General features: G+C 42.0%; 1 pseudogene; it reads left to right on the forward strand.

The window, feature by feature from the left end:
- The first annotated feature begins 310 nt into the window (after nt 1-310).
- LOC127491945 (U2 spliceosomal RNA) lies at nt 311-412 on the forward strand (annotated as a pseudogene).
- Nucleotides 413-17,842: the final 17,430 nt, after the last annotated feature.

The raw sequence follows: 17,842 nt of genomic DNA on the forward strand, positions 1-17,842 counted from the left end.
AATAGGTTCTTCCATTGCAAAGAAAGCACAGTAGAAGTTGGAGGCCCAAGGCCCCTGGCTTCCCTGGAACATGCCCAGATGCTCTCTCTGTATTTTCATGGTTCCCAGTTTTTTTTTTTTCCAGTCAATGCTGTAACTTTTCTGTGGCTCTGAATTCTGTGCACATTATAATAAGTAACCTGTCTTCAGAAATTCCACCTTTTAGCTATGGGATGTAAGAGATTTTTCAGGGAAAACACATAAGTTTATGGTTCATTTCTTAGTTGTTGAGCTGGAAATTTAAAGCCTTTAGTTCATCATGTCCTTTTGCATTGCTTCTCGGCCTTTTGGCTAAGATCAAGTGTAGTATCATTTCCTTTTTCTAAATTTTGTTTTTCTTTTTGGTATACTTAGAAGCAACCAACTACCCCCATGGTCCTTATACATTTTATTTCAGCTTAAAAAAACTGGCCTTCCATGGGCACTTGATTACAGAACACAAAAAATGAACTTATGACTCATCTTTATGGTTTCATTGGGGTTCATCTGATCCATATCACATGGCCAAAAAATGAGTGGGAAGTGAATTCATTCAAGCAGAACCATGAAATTGATGGTTGGAGAAGGTGGGAATGAAAGGGCAAACATTATAACTTGTTCATAGTCAGTCTTTGTTCTCCAAAGTTGACTATGAAATGGAATGTGTTATTGTCATTATTTATAATATCCTATTCTTAGGTTAGGACTAGAATGGAGCAAGTCAGAAGCTAGGACAGGAGAAACAGGTATAAAAGTAGGATGGAAGAGAATGTAAAGATATAGGGTGTTGAGTGATTAGAAGATACCAATAAGATTAAATTACAGAACAGCTAGGCTGAAAGAGGCTCTGCCTGCCCTTGTAATTTTATTTACAGCTATACCTAATTACAACTAGTTTTTCATGTCCAGCATTAGTTTTTAAGTATAGGTAGAAATAATTCTACATATTTTAAAATATTCTAAGATTTGAAAAATAAATAGTATTAGTTGTATATGTTCAAAAATAAACATATTCTTTCTTAAAATATAAGTGAATTCCTAAATTCTGAATCCATTTGAGTAACAAGTAATAGTTGTTAAAATTATTTTGCCAATCATTGTTTCCATTCCATTTTCAATTTTACATTGGAATGGGATTCAAGTTACTTTTAGGGGAGATCTCACTAACCTACCTATTTACTATATGCCACAATCATTTCCAAGATACTGAAATTTATTTTCCTAAAGTTGGTATCCAGAGGAGTATTTAAAATTCTTACATCTAAGACAGGTTTCAAGGATTTCCCACAACTCGAGTTTTATGATTTTGGGTGCCTCCTACAAAAAAGTGCAGCACTGTCAAGTACTAATGAAGTCTCCTGCCATTTCCCAAACCTTGAGCCATTGCTATGAAGTCTCAGCATAGAGCTTTTTCGATTATCGAGTAGATGTAAATTAGGTGATCTGGGTAATGGTAGCATCTGGCTGGGACTTCTGTTTTTCTAAACTCTTACCTGAGGGATTTCTATAATGACTCTGTTTAACCTCATTTTCATTTGTCAGTGTCAACCTGTTCTGTGGGAGTCTTAAATTTACCTTATGTGACCTGCTGGTCGTTTAGCAGAGCTAAAAATATAAAAAGCTTTCTAGGCTTCAGAGTCAGTTAAGATCTTTGAAAAATAAACTATAAATACATGCTCTTAAATAAATTCCCATCTTGCTTTACTATCACATTCACCCCAACCAATTTAGTCTAATTGTACAATTTTTTAAAAGAAGTAGTTAGAATATATTGCCAAGTTAAAGAATATTTGCAGCTTAATGCAATATTTTAATATTGTGGACAATTGTTAAGGGACTCAGGCCAAGGAAGCTGTATTTAATTTAATGGAACAGTAAGGTATCACAAAATGCCATGGTGATAAAATTATGCTAAATATAATTTCATCTTTTCTGTGGATTGAGAAATTTCTTTGAGCTTTTTAAACATTGACATTTCCCAATCAATATTCATTCTCTTATCCTACAGTAATATAATTTTCAGTGAACTGTATGACCCAATGTCCTTCACAACGTTTAAATGTGCTCATACAAGTTAGTCCTTACTAAGATATATTATTTATTTATTTTTTCATTTTTTAAGATTTATTTTTCATTTTATTTGAAAGAGTTGCACACACACAGAGAGAGGATGGAACACCAAGATATATTATTTAAAAGAAAGGCGCTATCTCTCTCCATTGGTCTTCCCTCATCTTGCTACCTGGGCAGCAGACAGGGTACTGAGATATTTTTAAACCTGTAGCTGCTTGAGTGAAGTACCAGGTTTGAAATGTTGGTTAGCTTAAGTTAACTCCATAATGCCTGCAGACACCATTTGCTGTTTTCTCTTTGACCAGCAGCCCTTACCCTGTGAGACAGCAATTTCTGGGAATTCAGGTTGATTTACCATGTCCTATTTGATAGCACAGTCTACACCATTTTTCAAGTTGTTTCAGTAAGCATACTCATTAGCCAGAAGCCAGATTGAAAGTGTATGAGCTGGAACTGGAACCACGCACTTCAATAGGGGATGCAGGTGTCCCAAGTGACATCTTAACTGGTATGTGAAATTTCTGCTTCTGAGCCATTTCAAAATTTACTTTATAGGTGAATCCAAATCATAAATTATTTAATCTGGGTTTACAAGTATAAATAACTATTCACCATCAAATGTTTCATGTGAAGACTAATATAAAATATAAATACAGTAGCTTTAGTACATAGACAGTGTCATATGATGGTATTACTTCTTTCTGTGTGTTAGTGGTGTCAGTTACAACCACAGAGACAGTGAATGAATTTTTATTGCACAATTTCCCCATACATTGATTCCTATAGCCTGTGCCCTATCCATGTTCACTTTGGGACTATTTATTTCATTTTTAAAAAAGATTTATTTATTTATTTGAAAGTCAAGATACATGGGGGGGGGAGGGAGAGAGAGAGAGAGAGAGAGAGAGAGAGAGATCTCCCATCTGTCACTCCCTAGATGGCTGCAATGGCCACAGTTCTGCCTGGCCAAAGCCAGGAGCTTCTTCCAGATCTCCAACATGGGTAGCAGGAGTCCAAGCAGTTGGGCCATCTTCTGTTACTTTTCCTAGGCTATTAGCAAGAAGTTAGATCAGAAATGGAGCAGCAAGGACTTGAACTGGTGCCCATATGGGATGCCGACATCACAGGTAAAGGGTTTACTGGCTATGCCACAAAGCCAGCCACACTATTTATTTCATATTTTATTTAAGTTGGTTTTATATAACTATTTAAACAGAAATTGACATGACTTGGAGGACATAGCATTTATAAAAAATAAAATCATGAAAAGCACACATACTCTTTGGGGTGGACATTTATCATGGTGGCTAATGTGCCTGTGTCCCCCATCAGAGTGTCTAGGTTCAATTTCTTCCTCTGACTCCTGATTCTAGTTTGCTGCTAATGCACATAGTGTAAGGCAGCAGGTTTTAGCTCTAGTGATTGGGTTGCTGCCACCCACTTGGGAGACAAGGACTGAGTTCCCAGCTCCTGGCTTTGGCCTCACCTGGCCACAGCATTTGTGGAAATTTGGGAATGAGCTGTGGGAGAGTTCTCTCTGGGCTGCCTTTCAAATAAATAAATAAAATTTTCAAAACTCAATTTTAGCAAAATGGTATTGCCTGCCAAAGACCCTGGACCCCAAAGTCTTATCTCTATTTATTTAAAGAAATAAATTAGATGTAGAGGTATATTTACAGTACACTATCAAAAAGTTGAAACTTTCTTTTTGGTATAATCAACTGAAAATAATTGAAAGGGAAAATCTTTATCTCAATGTGATTAAATTATAGATAATGCTGTATGAAGGTGGAAATCATTCAGAAGTATCATCATGCACTTCTGTAAATGCTGCTTTTTCATAAATAGAGATAGTAATGATCAGAAAAAATTTTGAGAGATGGTGTCAGTTATATTCCAACAGTACTCATTTCACTCTATTCCCATGTAACCCATCACTCTGAAAGTAGGTATAAAGATAGACAATTGCATAGATAGCAGTCCTTGATATTTGTTCTCATATTTTTACTTTTGAACTAGAAGTTATGTAATTTTAGAAAGTAACTTCACCTAACCAATTTGTGATCAGGAGAGTAAAATCAAGACATCATTGTGGTATAAGCCTGAATGTTGCGGCAAACTGGTTAGGCTTCAATGGATATTTAACCTTGGCTATGAACATAATAAGCACCATTGAAGAACAAGATGAAAAGAGAATGGGTCATTTTAAAAGCAAATACAGATTTGTTTAATTTGAATGGTTTCTGATTACAGAGCATTTCCCAAGCCTTTAAGTGATTCTTGTTTGGAAACTGGGAGACCGCAAGGATGTGTTTCTGCTGAATAGGGATATAAATGTACTGCCTTCAGAGTGGAGGCCTAAGAATTCTGCCCCTAAAACAGGGTAAGGTGTGGGCAGATGTTGCAGGAGCTTCCCAAGAGGGCTTCTCTTGTACGCTGGGTCTTCAAGAAAGTGATGATTATTTTATTGGCATAAATTTGTCATTAATGGGCAATTTAGTTCTGAAGTGTTTAGCATCCATAGCAAACCACATGAATGAATATAGTTGCAAATTAAAGTTCTGCATCCCCCAAATCAAGTCTTTTTTCTCAGCGTTTACCAAATTAGTGGGAGTTTCAGATGATCTGGTTCTCCATTTAGTACTTAATGTTATACATCACCTACTGTTTCCATTCTAAAATTCATCTGGATTTGTACAACACTATGATACGTCCACATTTTTAAAGATCAGGCTATCTCAGACAACTGTGTAGTCAGGTTGATATCGGAAATGACCCCCTAAAATATATACAAAAATGTGGCCCCTTGAAGTTCCCCAGAGCACCATCTGGGGTGCCACTGTTACTGGAATTTGGGGTGCCATATATCACCATATGCTTATTAATAAATCCTCAATATTAATAAGCCTGAGAGGGTTCTTGCCTAATATTTAGAGAAGAATTCTAAATACCGGCAGTGTGGTACTTTTTAAATAAACGAGGCAGTGTGGTACATTTTAGGCTTTTATTTAGGGCGAAAGTGAGAGCTTTATCTAAGGGAGAGAGGTAGGTAAATCTGGGTTCATACTGAGCACCAGGAACCAGCCATGTGGAAGAGCATCTAGGCCAGGAAGCCCAAAGGCCACATACCCTGGAGGTGCAGGACTACAGCCAGCCCCCTCCTGGCAAGAAGCCAGAGAAAATAAGAGCGCACACTGTGTCCCAGCCTTTTAACCCACTTCCAAAGCGGAGTGGTTGGTTAATTAACCTGATTGGCCAGTGGGCACTCAGGTGTGGCCAGTTAGGGGCATGAGATCATACAGGGGCGTGGGAAAGGGGGTCATTTCCAATATCAAGGTGACCCCATTGTCTACCCTTAAATGTTGCTATGTAATTGAGATCTATTAAATGGAATGTAGCAGCAGAGTTGTACACTACTTTCAGGCTAGTTCATAAAGGCCAACTGTGATCTTTCCAGCTTTTTATCTCTTCTCTGTCAGCCATTTAGATTTTGAGAATTCAATTGAGTCTGTGGTTCCAGGAAGGTGGTAGAGTATTAAATGGAAATAGCGTATGTCCCCAAGTAACTTCGTGGAGCAAACCTCCTGCATCCACCCCCATGCCACACATATGCACATATTGACTGGAATTCATGGGAGCAAGAAATAAGCTTTTATTGTGTTAATCCAAAGCTAATGCATCTTGATATGGTCAAAAGTATCAATGACATGATCATTTTAAAGTTGAAACAGTATGAAGACTATCTCAATCAGGCTTCTACCTTATAGATCTTCATGCAGCTCATGGAATTCATAACCACCTTCCTGCTACACATTGCAAGCAGGAAGGAAATACTGCCTCTCCGCAGTCTGTTCCAGGACTTTAGGTTCAGCATCTTGTCTCCAGGATAAAATCTCAAGACAAATGTCTCTTAATAAAATAATCTAGGGGTGGATATTGGGTTCACAGATTATGTCACCACTTAGGTTGCCCACATTCGAGTGCCTGGTTTGTGTTCAGGCTCCTCCAATTTTGATCCAACATTCGGCTTCCTGCTGAGGCACACCTTGGAAGGCAGAAGATGATGGTTCAACTACTTGGTCCCTGTAGCCCATTTGGGAGATGTGGATTGATTCCAGCTATAGTCTAAGTCACCCCCTGGCTTTTACAGGCATTTGGGGATGAAATAGTGAATGAAAGATCTCTCTGTCTCTCTTCCTTCAAATAAAATGAAAATAAGTAAATAAAAATTGAAGAAAAGTAATTTAATATCTATTTACAAATTTAAAAATGAAACAGAGTTTAAATGATTTGTTCAAGATCATTGATTCACTTAATCATTAAATCAGGACTACTAAGTCCCTTAACACATAGTTCAGATGATTCATATTCATTGATCATTAAAAGTGATGTGGTATTAGAATTAGGCTCTTGAGCTGGAGACCATGCCCCCTTATCCCTAAGTGATCTCATCTGTATCCACCCACTTGTCAATCAGGCTACGTAATCACTCCCCTTTTGGAAGTGAATAAGAGGCATGGAGTGCCTGGGCCCACCCTTGTTCTCCCATGCACCACCCATTTTTGTGGCTGCTCCTGCCTGCATGGCTGCTCTGTGTGCCTCTAGCCTGTAGATGCACACATGTGGCCCCTGATCTGCTCTCTGAGAAACTGGTACGGCAATTTCAGTTTAAATTTCTGACCCCCTCTTCCTTAATAAAGTCCTTACCTTCCTATGTATTACTCTCACTTCCACAAATAAATTCTGAGTTTTACCATGTTGCTGTCTTGTTTGTGTCTGAACTTAGAATGCTTCTCTAAACTTGAGACAAGAACCTGAAATATTAATTTTGGCTTGAAGTTATGCAATAACATTTGGTGACCACGAAAGGACCTATTTAACCTGTTTAAAAACCCCCAACATGGGAAAGGACTTTCAAATGGCTTCACATGGCTTCTAAGTTTTGAAAATCTTTCTGCTCCCAGCCTCTCTTCTCTAAGCTTTCGTGGTTTTAGACACACAGTTTCATCTCAGAAAGGTGTACCTGAACAAATGCACTAGGTTTTGCTTCAGGTGGCTTGGGTTTTATAAATGACAGAGCTCAGGCAGTTTTCTGGCTTTCTCTCAGTGCTTGTGGTTCTGGGAAGAGGCTGTAAAAAATGCAAGGATTGATTTGTGTGTGTGTGTGTGTGTGTGTGTCTCTCATTTCAGTAGCTTGGGGAAAATGGGATTTTAGCATTAATGGAATTTGGGCAGAAAGGTGGGGAAAGTATGCTAGTGGAGGGCTAGTTTGTGAGACTTTATCAAGAAATAGAAGTTTTCAAGTTGTTTGTATTGTGTTTTTAAGGATAATTTACATATTTTCTAAGGGGAAAACTTAAAACTTTTTTTAAGTTTCACAGATAGGCTTAAACCTTACCAAAAAATTTGGTCTGCCTCAGGTTCTTTGATTTTCAAATCAGGCATGCTTTCAATTAGTAATTTCGGGGTGTCGGGGGAGCAGGTACCATTGCCTAGAAACTTATAGTATCAGGAAAGTGGAAGGTTAAACATGATGGAGGCCATGGAGGGTGGAACTTCCATCACAAGATGGCAGCCTCCCTCAGAAACACATGGTTGTCAAAATGGAGGCCCCCATTAAGGACACAGAGTTACCAAAAGGCAGCCCTGATGGGGACTTTCCCCCTTACTGCAAGATGCGCAACAGACGCCATCCCAAGATGCTGGCCCCCATAGCTGGCCACGTGCTACCTGCCTGATTAGTGGAATGACTTTTTATTATGCTTTTTTTAAATTGTAGCTTGTTATTTTGGCTTCAAAGTTAGTTTATTATCTTGGATCCATGCTGGTTATCTTGGCCTCCTTAGGTTTGGTTTCTAAGGCATGGCGGGCCTTACAAGATTTCATCTCGTGGCCGGCACCGCGGCTCAATAGGCCAATCCTCCACCTAGCAGCGCCGGCACACCGGTTTCTAGTCCCGGTCAGGGCGCCGGATTCTTTCCCAGTTGCCCTCTTCCAGGCCAGCTCTCTGCTGTGGCCAGGGAAGGCAGTGGAGGATGGCCCAAGTGCTTGGACCCTGCACCCCATGGGAGACCAGGAGAAGCACCTGGCTTCTGGCTTCAGATCAGCGGGGTGCGCCTGCCGCAGCATGCCGGCAGTGGCGGCCATTGGAGGGTGAACCAACGGCAAAAAGGAAGACCTTTCTCTCTGTCTCTCTCTCTCACTATCCACTCTGCCTGTCAAAAAAAAAAAAAAAAAAGATTTCATCTCGGACCAGGCAAGTTTCTTTTCAGCCTCCTGAGATTTGGTATCCCAAGAGTGGTGTGGCAGTCAGAACAAGCAGTGTTCTTATTTTTGGTATGGTGTTTTAGTTTTATGCTTTGTTTAAAGAAAAAAAAAAAAAAACAAGAGGAGAGAAAGAATTGGGAGCCCCCTTAGTGGGCTGGGTAAAATGATGGACCCCATTTTGTACACAAATGGAGAATCTTAGGTGTCAAAATTATAGCTAATGCAATGTATCAAAATCACACACTTAAAGATAATTCAAGCTCATGAAGAGCTGTGTCTGTTTTCAGTTTCTCAGGTTCTACAAAGAGACTGTAAAGCTGTATAGTAGTTCTACATGCATTCCTATGGACTTACTTCTAAGGGTACAGTTTGAAAGCTTGCCATAGGATCCTAACTCTCTTAGAGCTGGGCGGTAAAAAAGGTGTTTAAGGATAATCTAAATATGATTAAGTCTTGTGTGACCATATAGATAGGATTAAGTGTTTAGTAATAACATAGGATTAAAGAGGAGTGATGCCTCCAACATGGTAAGCAGTCCATACAGCAGACTCATAGACTGGCAATTGCCGTAAGTAGTACTCAGTGACCTTAGAGTCAGCCCATAAGGCATTCTGATCTGGCTGAAAAGCCCATGAGAGCATTTCAGGACGGGAAAGCCAGGACACTGCTGTAAAAAGTGTCCTCTATGAAGGACCTCTGTGGTTGAGGCCCCAGGTAGAAAGAAGTGGCCATCAAAGAAGGATGTGCTTTTCTCTCAAGGGAGGAGAGAACTTGCACTTTGCTTATGGCCTTGGCTAAACCCCCAAGGAGTTTGTGGATTCAAAAGGCTTCCATAGCCAAGGCTAATGTCAAGAGCCTCAGGTGATCACTGATGCCATACATAAAGAGTGTTAATTGTTAAATTAACAACAGAAGTCACTGTGTACTAACTTCCCATGCAGGATCTCTGTCTTTAGTGAGTTGTACTGTAGGAATTAATGGTAAAACTTGCTCTCAAAGATTTACTTTGTTTCAGTGTGTTAAGTAGAGGATATTCTAATCTCCCACAAGTTTTAGTTATATCTAAGTGCTGGTAAAAGATTTATCATTCTTAAGTGCTTCTTTAATGTTAATACATTTCTCAAACATGGGCTCTTAGATCCATGTCTCTCTGTAATACTCATATCTTGTCTGTTTCAAAGCTGAATGAAGAATATAGGATGGTTCAAGAAACCAGAGCAGTTAATGAGGTAGTTATTCCAATTCATCCTATTGTGTTAAATCTTTTTACTATATTGACACAAATACCTGAAGGGACCTCATGGTATATAATTTTAGATCTAGAGGATACTTTCTCCTGCATCCTGTTAAGTTCATAATCTCAGTTTTTATTTGTGTTTGAATGGACTGACCTGTTTTAGGTATAATTCAGCAATAGCCATGGACTATCCTCCCCAAAACATTCTGGGACAACTCACATCTGTTTGGTAATGCACTTGCAAAAGAACTCAGGGAATTAGAGCTAAAGAATGGAGCAGTCATACAATATGTAGATGATATTCTCATTTGCAGCCCCTCCAAGGAGGACTCAAACACAAATACCGTCCAGGTTTTGAACTTCCTGGCTAAGCAAGGATACAGAGTTTCCCCCAAAAAACTAAGGTTTCTAAACAAAAGGTAGATTACCTGGGATATATTCTAGCCCCAGGAAAGCATGCTATTTCATTCAAGAGAAAGGAAGATATTCTATGTACAGGGTCACCACAGACTAAAAAGCAGCTAAGGACTTTGCTGGGAAGACAGAATTCTGTAGAATATGGATTCCAGGGTTTGGATTAATAGCCAGGCCTTTGTATGGAGCTCTAAAAGGCCCTGACACAGATCCACTTTGCTGGACAGGGGAGTTACAGAAGTCATTCCAAATAATTAAAGAGCTTTTAACAGAAGCCCCAACATTAGGAATTCTTAATTTGAGTAAGCCATTCACCATGTTTATAGCAGAGAAACGGGGTTGCTAAAGGAGTACTGACTCAGAAATTGGGTCCACTTCCATGACCAGTGGCCTCTTTTTCTAAACAGCTAGATCAGTGGTTACAGGGTGGCCTGCATGCTTAAGGGCTGTTGCTGCTACAGCACTCTTGGTGGAGGAAGCCACCAAGCTGACTTTAGCCCAGCCACTGGAAGTTCAGATTCTACAACAGGTGTAAGGGGTCTTGAAAATTAAAGGACATCAATGGCTAACAAAATGTCTCACAAAATAGCAAGTTCAATTTTTAGATTCACCTAGGATAACTCTTAAGGTTGCCCCTCTTCCAGGCCAGCTCTCTGCTGTGGCCCGGGAAGGCAGTGGAGGATGAAATACTTGTTCAAAAAGCAAAAAGTGCATCAAGAATTGTCGCTCCCCCTCTTCGCGGAGGAACGACACACCGCCAGCCGGCTCTCTCGGGGGCTGCACAGGTGCTCCTTCAGACAGATGCTCCCCTTAGATGTTCCTGGTGCATGTTGTCTCTCTCCTCCTTTGTAGTCCTCTTCCACCAATCCCAACTCTGCTACCCACACACCGAGTACGCTGCTCTCCTCCAATCAGGAGTAGGTCCTACAGTTTATTGGTTGAACTGGAGGCAGCTGTGTAGAAGCTGTTTCTCCCTTCTCAGCGCCATATTGTGGGAGAGCAGATGCATAGAATAAGTCTTAATTCCAGTAACTTAGTCTAGTCTGAGTTGCTCCCCACAAAGAATATTGCACTTTAAGACAGACATGTTGGGTCCTCAACCCAACAACTCTGTTGCCACCTGAGGGCACTGGAGAAATAATTCATTCTTGTGTAGAAACTATAGAACAGGTATATTCTAGTAGACCTGGCCACAAGATGAACCTTTGGAGAATCCAGATGTTGAATGGTTTCCTGATGGCATTAGCTACATGAAGGAAGGAATTAGAAAGGCAGGTTATGCCACAGTGCACCTTACCCACGTAATAGAAGCTCAAGCATTGCCAAGCAATGCTTCAGCTCAAAAGGCTGAACTTATTGCATTAACTAGAGCCTTGCAATTAGCAGTGAGATTATATATATATATATATATATATATACAGATTCCAATATGCTTTCCTTGTGTTACACACATATGCAGCAATTTGGAAAGAAAGAGGCTTAATTATGGAAAGGAGATATTAGCTCTACTTCAGGCAGTACTGGAGTCTTTGCAAGTAGCTGTCATTCACTGTAAGGGACATCAGAAAGGAGACTATTGTGTTAGCAAGGGGAATGCACTAGCAGATAAAACAGCAAGAAGAGCTGCTGCACTGGAAGCTCTGGAAATGGCTCTAATACCCCAGCCTGTGTAATGACTAAAGAACCTCACTACACTTAGTCTGAGACTGAAGGTGGGTTATACTAAAGATGCTAATGGATGGACTTTGGATCATAAGGTTATGTTCCCAGCAGCCTCTCAGTGGAAAATGATTAAGGAAATACATGACTGTACCTATCTGGGAAGAGAAGCTATAATCCAAATAGTCTCGGAATGTTTGGAGGGAAAGTACTAAATGCTGACGTAAGGGAAGTAACTCATTCTTGCCCACTGTGTTTACAAATAACTCCAGTGGCTGTGTAGAACTGTCTCCCTTGCTGACTTCTGTGCAGAGAAGGGGAACATATCCAGGTGAAGATTGGCAGGTTGATTTCACTAATATGCCTCCAATTAGTAATTATAAATATCTTCTAGTTTTTATTGATATTTTCACAGGATGGAAAGAAGCCTTCCCTATTCGAACAGAATAGGCATGTGAGGTATCTAAAACCTTGCTGAAGGACATTGTGCCATGCTTTGGACTCCCATGGTCACTTCACAGTGAAAATAGACCTTCATTTTATCTAAAATAACTCAACAGGTAGCTGCTGCTCTAGGAATTTCTTAACATCTTCTTGCCTCTTGGAGACCTCAATCACTGGGTAAAGTTGAAAAGGCCAAACATAGTCTCAAGATAATCCTAGCTAAGCTTTGCCAGGAGACTTCAAAAGCATGGCTTAAACTATTGCCTATTGCCCTTCTCAGGGTGAGAGTAGCACCCAAGACTACCTTAAGCTTAGTCCAGATGAGATGCTATCTGGAAGGCCCTTACTGAACTCTGGCATCCTCTTTGATTCAGAGGTTCAAGATCAGATAAAGTATATTATCAATTTAGGCCAGGTACAGAAGACTTTGATAGAGCATAGTAATAAATTTCTCCCAGAGCCAGATCCTAAGACTCATGAGCAGTCTATTTCCCCAGGAGATTAGTCTTTTTGAAAACTTGGAACGAAGAATCCCTTCAGACCAGTTGCAGCCTAAATGGAGTGGTCCCTACAAGGTGCTCCTGAGCACACCTACCTCTGTGAAATTACTAGGCATTCTGAACTGGGTACATTTAAAAAGGATTAAACTTCTACTTCCTGAGTCTTTACAGGTGAACCTGAGATATGTCTGTTTATTCCTGTGAGCCAATTGAAGATCTTAAATACCTGTTCAAAAAGCAAAAAGTGCATCAAGAATATTGCACTTTAAGGCAGACATGTTGTACCCACCTCTTTGTTTGATTCTTTCTTGGAGCTGTTATTGGCAGAAAAACTCCTTAGTGGGCTCTTCTGTTATAATTATTGAAAGTCCTGGTGAGCCACAAAAAAACAGATTTTAAAAACTTAACCATAGCTTTGAGTAATTTGGCCCACACTTCAGGCCAGCTTTTATAGCAAGTACTTACATCCATAGACACACTATCCAAGGTAGTATGGACAATAGACTGGCCTTGGAATATATATATTAATAGAACAAGGAGGAACATGAACAGTGATTGATGGAATTTGCCACCTTTATTCGAACAGTAGCATGTTCACTGAAAAAGACATTAAAAATCTCTATTTAAAAACATTAAAAATCTCAGGCTAAATGGTTTTATAATCTGCATAAGGATAACCTATCATCACCTACTATCTGGGAGTCTATAAAATATATTCTTTCCATCTTAAGGGGCATTCCACTTGCAATTTGATTTGCTCCAGTTTTGCTAATGCTGATAAAGTTGTATGTTTCAGAACTCAATGACTTCTGAGAGTAATAATGACCATGCAGGGGATATAGCCATTGGCCATGACTGAGAGTTTTCCAGATCATGAAACAAATTCATTAGATTCCATAGGAAGAGATTTCTGGACCCAGGTCAGGCAGGGCTTGTGTCCCTGATCAGCAGGAAGTAACTAGAGAAGATATGATGAGTCTACATCCTTCAGCATTCCCTTAAGATTAAAGGTCTGGAATCTCTGAGGGGAGAATGATATGGTATTAGAATTAAGCTCATGAGCTGGAGACCATGCCTCCCTTGCCCCTAAGTGATCTCATCTGTATCCACCCTCCTGTCAACCAGACTATATAACCGCTCCCTTTAGGAAGTGAGTAAGAGGCGTGGAGCTCCTAGGGCCCACCCTTGTTCTCCCACTCACCACCCATTTTTGTTGCTGCTCCTGCCTGTGTGGCTGCTCTACAGGAATCTGGCCTGTAGACTCCCACACATGGTCCCTGATTTGCCCTCTGAGAGCCTGGTATGGAACTCCCAATTTATATTTCTAACTCACTCTCCCTTAATAAAGCCCTTATGTTTCTGTATATTTCTCTCACTTCCCCAAATTCTGAGTTTTACCATCTTGCCTGTCTTGTTTGTGTCTGAGCTTAGAATGATTCTCTAAGCTTGATAGAAGAATCCAAAATATTAATTTTGGCTTAAAGTTACCCAATAACAAAAGCTGCTCTCTTCAGTAGAAAATCAGAATAATTATGAGATAGGAAATGTAAAGAATTAGTTCTTGATTATAGGCAAGGGACTATCTGTGGTAGATTAAAAATGGTCTCAAATTCTTCCCTCCTTCTCTACTGAGAAGTAGCCCTTGAATTCTGTAGGCTCTCCATAAACTGCTTTACCAATAGATGGATGCAGAAGGGATTTCAGAGATTAGATCATAAAAGCTTTTGAAACTTCCTCTAGGCTCTTTTGAAACACTCTCTAAGGGAGCTTTGAATATCCATTTAAGTTATTTAACTCCTCTGGACCAGTTTTCTAAAATGTTCATGCATAGAACCTCCAATCAATTGTTCCAGTGGAGCCCAGTTTTCTGGCCATCCCTCTCAATGTGCCAGAAATGTGTTTGGAATAATTTTGGACTCCCCAAGTGTCGCTCCCCCTCTTCGTGGAGGAGCAACACAGGACCCTGCGCTGTTCTTTCGTCTGCTCGGCCCTCCCCGGGTTTGCTGCTGGTTCTTCCCGGGTTGGCTACTATCCCTTCCACCTCCGTGGAAGGGCAGTTCCCCCTGGCCACATTCCCCACTTCCGCAGGGGAGCGGCACACCGCCGGCCGGCTCTGTCGGGGGCTGCACGGGTTCCCTTAGATGTTCCCCATAGATGTTCCTGGTGCATGCCGTCTCTCTCCTCCTTTATAGTCCTCCTCCGTCAATCCCAACTCGGCTGCCCACAGGCCGAGTACGCTGCTCTCCTCCAATCAGGAGCAAGTCCTACAGTTTATTGGTTGAACTGGAGGCAGCTGTGCGGAAGCTGTTTACTTCTCTCCCAGCGCCATATTGTGGGAGAGCAGATGCATAGAATAAGTCTTAATTCCAGTAACTTAGTCTAGTCCGGATTGCTCCCCACAGATCCCCCTTTCTTTTTATTTTTTGGCGTTGATACGCGCCTGTCTTCGGTGTCCCGCGGCACACACTCTGCTCTACTTGCTAGAGTTGCCACAGGCTCTTACAAGTCCTATCAATCAGGAAAACCGAATCCGGGTCCTCTCTTCGCCATGTTGTGAGGAGGTTTTTAGGCGCTGATGCGTGCCTGTGTTCGGTGCCCTGCAGCGCATGCTCTGCTCTGCCTGCAGGGGACTTACAAGACCTATCAGGCAAACCGAATCCAAGCCTTCTCATTGCCTTATTGTGGGGGAGACTTATTAGTGTTGGTTCGTGCCTATCTTCGGTGACCTGCAGCTCATACTCTGGTCGAGCTGCTTGCTGGCGCTTACCGCCTTAATTCAGGCAGACCGAATCCAAGCTTAATATTGTTGTATTGTGGGGAAGCCTTACTGATGTTAATTCGTGCCTGTCTTCGGTGACCTGCGGCGCATAAGCTGCTAGCTGCCCGCAGGTGCTCATCGCCTCACTTGATTAGGCAGACCGAATCCAAGCTCTCACATTGCAGTGTTGTAGGGAGGCCTTTTTATTTCTCTATTTCTCTATCTCCGGGCATTCCTATTTCTCCCATTTTACTTCTATCTGCCAACATTCCCATTTCTCTCACTCCACTTCCAAACTTCTGTTTCTCTTATCCCTGCTGCTTTCCGGCACCTCGCCCCGCCGGCGGGTTCCCGGCTCTGCGCCGCTTCAGCCCGCGCGCCTCTCTCATCTGCGCAGCTTCCCGGCTTTGCGCGGCTCGGCTTCGCGCACTCCGCGGTCTCCACGCTTAACCCTTTCGCGTCTGAACCACAGCCTCGCGCCAGCGTTCCCTATCTATTCACGCCCCGTGCTCTCTCTGCACGCGGCGGCTTCCGCGAGTAACACAGCGTAGCTCACGTGTCCGCCACTAGCATTCAATCTAAGTTCCCCGGGCTAGCCTGGCGAATTCAACCCAGCGTACGTCTCCGCCCCACGATTTGGCTTCCCGTCCTTTGCTCCCCGGGCTAATCAGACGGATCCCAATCTGGCTTGCGTCTCAGCTTCTGGTTTCAACTTTTCGCCCCCTATTCCCGGGCTAACTTGAGAATCCCAAAGTGGCTTTCGTGTCCGCCTTGGCCTGCCCCCCGCGGCTTCAATTTCCCTAACACTTTTCTCTACCCGGTATGTTTCCCTAAGTTTTCTTCCAACGATATTCCTCCCTCATTTCTCCTGGCCTCTCCCCACAGTCCGCATCTGAGTCTGTCTGTTCTAGCTTTCACTTTCGCTTTCGACCTTAGAGATTTCTCCCAGCTTCCCCCCGTAGTCCGTATCCGAGTCTATGCCTAGGCTTTCAATAGCTTCTTCCGGCTCCTTTTTCGTCCGGCTTTTCCCTAGGCTGTTTGCTAGTCTCTCCCTCCGATATTTTCCCTAGGCTGTTTGCTAGTTTCTCTCTCCGATATTTTCCCAGTTCTTCCCGTTTCTTCCCTCCTAGGTTTCCTATCCGTCCTAAGTTTCCTATCTGTCCTAGGTTTTCTATCCGAGTCAGGTTTCCTATCCGAGTCACGGCACCATTATGTCGCTCCCCGTCTTCATGGGGGAACGACACTAAGCCCTGCCTAGGCTTCATATCCGAGTCACGGCACCATTATGTCGCTCCCCCTCTTCGTGGAGGAACGACACTAAACCCTGCCTAGGCTTCATATCCGAGTCACGGCACCATTATGTCGCTCCCCCTCTTCGTGGAGGAGCAACACAGGACCCTGCGCTGTTCTTTCGTCTGCTCGGCCCTCCCCGGGTTTGCTGCTGGTTCTTCCCGGGTTGGCTACTATCCCTTCCACCTCCGTGGAAGGGCAGTTCCCCCTGGCCACATTCCCCACTTCCGCAGGGGAGCGGCACACCGCCGGCCGGCTCTGTCGGGGGCTGCACGGGTTCCCTTAGATGTTCCCCATAGATGTTCCTGGTGCATGCCGTCTCTCTCCTCCTTTATAGTCCTCCTCCGTCAATCCCAACTCGGCTGCCCACACGCTGAGTACGCTGCTCTCCTCCAATCAGGAGCAAGTCCTACAGTTTATTGGTTGAACTGGAGGCAGCTGTGCGGAAGCTGTTTACTTCTCTCCCAGCGCCATATTGTGGGAGAGCAGATGCATAGAATAAGTCTTAATTCCAGTAACTTAGTCTAGTCCGGATTGCTCCCCACACCCAAGTCCACTCATTTGATAAGGTGGAAAACTACAAATTGACCTTAGTTGATATTACCTGGAGCATAAGGATTTCCCAACTGAGCCCTAGTTGAATTCCTGACCCAAGAAATCATGGGATAGGATAAAAATGATTGTTTTAAGCTGCCTAGTTCTATGGTAACTTATTTCATGGTACAGTAACAGATAAGTAGGATAGTGATTGAGATATTCTCTACTATAAAATGTTGCATTAGGAAGCATGTAATGGAAGCAATGCCAATCTTCCTGGGTTCAAATACTGGTTCCATCATTAATTAGTTGTATGATCTTGAACAAATAGCTCAACTTTTGTTGTGTTCCATTTGCACCATTTGTAAAATTTGGTTAAAAGTAGTACAGACTACATTTATTAAGTGATTGAATTTATTCTTAGAACATTCTTGTGCATAGTAAATACAGTATAAGAATTAGCTTTATTCTTTACTCATTACAATTTATCATCATAACACTGACAATACCTCCTTGTGATTGCCTTAGTAGGTTACTAATGGTTAGTTTATCAACAATAACAACTCAATTACATTGGAACTTCTTTTCCCAGAAATCCTTTCATGTAAAGTTAGATTGCAGCTGAATGGATGTAACGCTTTTGCA

This window comes from Oryctolagus cuniculus, chromosome 3 (genome assembly GCF_964237555.1).
Source record: "Oryctolagus cuniculus chromosome 3, mOryCun1.1, whole genome shotgun sequence".
Lineage (NCBI taxonomy): Eukaryota > Metazoa > Chordata > Mammalia > Lagomorpha > Leporidae > Oryctolagus > Oryctolagus cuniculus.